The sequence below is a fragment of the Agrilus planipennis genome, unplaced genomic scaffold (assembly GCF_000699045.2).
Source record: "Agrilus planipennis isolate EAB-ADULT unplaced genomic scaffold, Apla_2.0 scaffold87, whole genome shotgun sequence".
NCBI classification, from domain to species: Eukaryota; Metazoa; Arthropoda; class Insecta; order Coleoptera; family Buprestidae; genus Agrilus; species Agrilus planipennis.
Genome location: NW_020439134.1, coordinates 334,546 through 339,628, shown reverse-complemented (window position 1 = coordinate 339,628; position 5,083 = coordinate 334,546). Strand labels below are relative to the sequence as shown.

At 42.7% G+C, this 5,083-nt stretch overlaps 1 protein-coding gene across 1 annotated transcript in view; it reads left to right on the top strand.

The window, feature by feature from the left end:
• The window catches only part of LOC108740125 (inositol polyphosphate 1-phosphatase), a 17,793-nt gene that overhangs the window by 2,859 nt on the left and 9,851 nt on the right, over positions 1-5,083 (top strand). The gene's annotated exons all lie outside the window — the stretch shown is intronic.

Sequence of the window (5,083 nt, the reverse complement as noted above, 5' to 3'; positions counted from 1 at the left end):
ACAGTATTTAGACAAATTTTTAAAGTTACCTACATTCGTCCAGTAAAGAAGGAAACGACAATTAAAAATTATTTTTCAATTCGTTCCCTTTTACAAATTTTATTTATAATTATTTTATTTACTTATTGTTATCTACTTTTCATATAATGCCAATATTTGGCTTTAATTTGGAAACTGCTTAATGTCATGCATTATTAGACACCCATTTGTAACGTAGTGCAAGTTAAGGAAAAGGGGGTGGGGGCGGGGTGGTTTACGGAAAAAAATTCTTTGGGAGAAAACCCCGGCAAAGATTCCGCACGGAAAAAAGTTGCCGGAAAGAAAAGGAAAAGAGGTGATTTAGGAAAAATGTCCAATCGGCATAAATCTCCGGAAAATTATTTTAAACGGGACCATATAACTTCTGAACAAATTTTCTTATTCAACAGTTATTCAAGGTTTCGTTTAAATTAATTTTTCGGAAATTTTCTCTCAAGGGGACATTTTTTCAGAGAAATTTTTATGTAGAATAGGGTTTTTGTTGTGATGGGGTTGGTGTTTTCGATGGCTCTTTTACTGAAGTTTGTTTGTAGTGTGTTAATGCGTGTGGGGATTGGTATGATATCAATGTTTTCGTATAATGTTTTGTATGTGTGGAGAAGTGTTTTTGTATTACACGTCTTTATTCGACCGTTTATTAGAGAGATTAAGTTAGCTCGTTTTCGTACTCGTCGTATCCAGTGTGTTTGTGATGTCTGTGTGTGGGTTCATTGTGTGTGTTAGTGTGATTCCTAAGTATTTTATTTCTGTTTTCAGTGTTAGTCGAGTGTTAAGTAGTGTAACATTTATATCGCGCGTTGAAAGGGATTTTTTGGTGACGAGATTAGGATGTCTGAATAGGATGAGTTGGGTTAGGTTTTATACGCCATTTACTGAGCCATAGTTCGAGTTGGTTGATTTGAAGGTCTCGGTACTGTCCGTACCACTGGATAGTGTCGCATTCCCGAGTAAGAAGTCCTCGGACCTACCGACTAAAACTCCTTTACCTCAGGCCGTTCTAGGACCAATTAAGGTCCTCTTCAGCCGTCGGTACTCAAAAAACTTTTGGGTGTTTCATTCCCACCAGCCAGTAATGCTGGTGGGCGGGCAGTCCCTCCGGACTATGTCAGAAGGTAGGGCGGAAGGCTCTCTTCAGCCTGCTTTCATGAATCGTGGGAATGGGTGGGTGGTGGTTCGGGTGAGAAAGATGAGACGGACGAAATGAAGACAGAAGAGAATCAAACATTATTTGTGGTATATTACTGCCCCAGCATTCGCCTAAGTGATCCAAGGAAACCACAGAAAAATTTGGACCAAGGCAGACGGACCCGGAATCGAATCGGCGTCCTCCCGAATGCTAAGCAATGGTCTAGACCTCTAGGCCATGCCGCTCGGTCTTATCGGTACTCAGGGGAAAAAAAAAACTTTTGGGTGTTTCATTCCCACCAGCCAGTAATGCTGGTGGGCGGGCAGTCCCTCCGGATTATGCCGGAAGGTAGGGCGGAAGGCCCTCTTCAGCCTGCTTTCANGACATGTCCAATGCGCTGGCAGCGATGGCATTGTGTAGGTCGGCGTTGTTGGCGGTATAGCTCTATTGTAACCCGTAAGTGGCAACATGTCTTGATGTCCTTGATTTTTGTTTCCATTTCTTTAGGCGCAATGATTAGAACCAGGGGAATCTCTTTAGACCGGCTCTTCATCCTATGGACGGTTGCGTCGCGTAGCCCGTTCCCTTCAAGGTCGTTTAGGACGTCGTCGCATGACAGTGTGGTGGGAATACCCTTCATAACGTATTTGACCGGCCGGTTTCGATCGCACGTGTATGTGAAGTAATAATAGTCCATTTTGTCTAATAAGGCTGTCAGCTTGTTGTGGTCTTCCTCTGTTCGTGGTTGTATCTTGATTCCCTCTTTGGTACTCCTGGCATTGTCGAAATTTACGTTGTTTAGCTGTAGTTTCTTTCGCAATAGATTCCAATCTTCGTTGTAATGTACGATGACTGGTGGTATCTTAGGTTGGTCCGTAGGCTCGCTCTGTAGAACATCGAAACTGTTGGATGTAGTTATCTTAGTGGCCTGTCTCTGGTCGTACGTAATCTTCCTCGTCTTCTTCGGGATTACGAAACCCTCGTCTATCTCCATGGTGCAGGTTAGTCTTAAGAAAGACTATTTTTTGTCGCTGAAGAACTCTAGTATCGAGTAGTTGTTGTCGACCGCTGCTGTAGTAGATGTTGTCGTCTCGAAGTTCGAACCGGGAGTGAGGTACTCAGGGAAGCATGGGTATTTATATAAATTCAGTACCGGCAAAGGTTGGGAAAAAGAGGGGTTGAAGGTGGGGTAGTGAGAGAAGGGTAAAGTAACGATTAAAAACGAATACGTTTTTAACGTCAAGTTCGCGAATGAAAATGAAAAACTGATAGCAGAAACGGATAGAGCATGCTTGGAAACAGAGAAGATTAAGAAAGAAACGTGATTTTATGGTTAGAATTAACAAAATAAAAAAAGTCTAAAAAAAAGAATTAGAAAATAATGTATTACTTATAAAAATAAGTATGAGAGGGAAACTACAACCCCATAAGGGTAAAAAAATAGAGAAAAGTAAATTGATTATAGTAAATAAAACCAAATTTTAAAAAGATAGAAGAGCGTAGTTATGTACAAGAACGGTTGTAGCGGGTGGTACAGGTAGTTGGAATAGGTAATGAAAGGAAAAACCGTAGGTACCCTTGGTGATGTCACTTAGCCGACCGCTACGTTGGTCGAAGTTCCGGGAATAAACTTTGCTGGATGTTTATATCATGCATGACCGAAAAATTCGAAGAACGAACCAGGAACAGATTTAATATTTTTTAGATTTAAGTTACAATAGTTACATTTTGATCTTAAACAATGAGAACTGTACAGATCTCGATGTATCGTTATCAGGGACGCAACAAGGGGGGTCTACGGGTACCCAGTTAATTCCAGTCGATTCAGATAATAACCCAACCTGAAAGTTCGGTTCAAATAGTTCAAGCTTGAGCTTGAGCAGCCGAACTCGATCTTTTTAGGTATAAGAAATTCAATACATTGGTGACCTCTTTTTTTTTAAATCATTTATAGTTTTATGATGGGAGCACCCGGTCGAACTGTAAAGCTGTTGCGTCCCTGATCGTTATTAATATGCTATTCTTTGATAGTTTCAATTTTATTAATGTATTATTCTTGGGAAATAAAGTCCACTGACCGTTCTTGTCATTCGAATGTTGACTAAAAAGTATTTATTAGCAATAGCAGGGGATCTACTTTAGCCGCTTAACCGATCGGACTCCTTCCCATCTCTCAAACGNGGTGTAGTACATCGTTTCAGTGCTTTCTAGGTATTTGACTGTCCTGCTGTGGTCTTGATTGGAGCGGGGCTGGAGACGGATACCATCCTTTGTGTGGGATGCGCTGCGTAGGATTATCTGCTGGTGTTTTAGTTCTTTGTTGATGGTGGTCCAGTCCTCTGCGTAATGTAGCACGATCGGTGGTGGTCTTCGTTCGTCTGTAGTTTCGCTGTGTAGCGCGTCGAAACTATTTCTCGTCGGTAATGGTTCTCGTTCTCTCGAATAGGTATTTGACGTCTTCCTAGTTTTCTTAGGCCTTTCGAAACCGTCGCAGTCCATGGCGTCGTACATTGAGAAGCCTTAATAAAGGCTATTTGTCTGGTCCCACGAATTTGTGTAGAGGCTGTCGGCTCTGCTGTCTTGCGATGTTGTTGGTACGTCTGCTTCGTTCCGCTGCTCTCGACGAACTGTCGGTACTCATTTTTTCCCCCCCTCAGGCCGTTCTAGGGCCGCGAGGCCCTCTTCAGCCATATGTTGTACTACATATTAGTTGTTGATGATGTTCAAAAGAATATGGGCGTTGCCCAATAGATGTAGCAAGATTTCGCCTGGTGTTGTGGCACCTTTAAGTTGGTTTGCTAGGTTGATAATGGCGGTCTTGAATGTCATCAGGTCCAGTTTGTCGAAGATTGATGATTCTGTTTCGGAGTTTTCCGGTTTTGGTGTCCCCGCTGTTGCTTTAGCATAAGAGATCCCTTGTCGGACATTAGAAGTCGTAGTTTTGGTAGGTTGGATGTTCTCACGTGGTTTGGTTGGTTTGTTTTTGATGGAGAAAGCTTTGCAACCCCGGTAGCTGGCAGGGTGTGGCCCTTCGCAGTTGCGGCACTTTGCTTTTTCTTCTTTCGGCTTCGTGCACTGGGATGAATGGTGGAGATCTGCACACTTTACGCATCGTGGGGCCATCTTGCAGTTCCTTTGGACATGTCCAATGCGCTGGCAGCGATGGCATTGTGTAGGTCGGCGTTGTTGGCGGTATAGCTCTATTGTAACCCGTAAGTGGCAACATGTCTTGATGTCCTTGATTTTTGTTTCCATTTCTTTAGGCGCAATGATTAGAACCAGGGGAATCTCTTTAGACCGGCTCTTCATCCTATGGACGGTTGCGTCGCGTAGCCCGTTCCCTTCAAGGTCGTTTAGGACGTCGTCGCATGACAGTGTGGTGGGAATACCCTTCATAACGTATTTGACCGGCCGGTTTCGATCGCACGTGTATGTGAAGTAATAATAGTCCATTTTGTCTAATAAGGCTGTCAGCTTGCTGTGGTCTTCCTCTGTTCGTGGTTGTATCTTGATTCCCTCTTTGGTACTCCTGGCATTGTCGAAATTTACGTTGTTTAGCTGTAGTTTCTTTCGCAATAGATTCCAATCTTCGTTGTAATGTACGATGACTGGTGGTATCTTAGGTTGGTCCGTAGGCTCGCTCTGTAGAACATCGAAACTGTTGGATGTAGTTATCTTAGTGGCCTGTCTCTGGTCGTACGTGATCTTCCTGGTCTTCTTCGGGATTACAAAACCCTCGTCTATCTTAATGGTGCAGGTTAGTCTTAAGAAAGACTATTTTTTGTCGCTGAAGAACTCTAGTATCGAGTAGCTGTTGTCGACCGCTGCTGTAGTAGATGTTGTCGTCTCGAAGTTCAAACCGGGAGTGCGAGAAACGTTTTTTTTTTTTTTTTTTTTTTTTTTTTTTTTTTTTTTTTT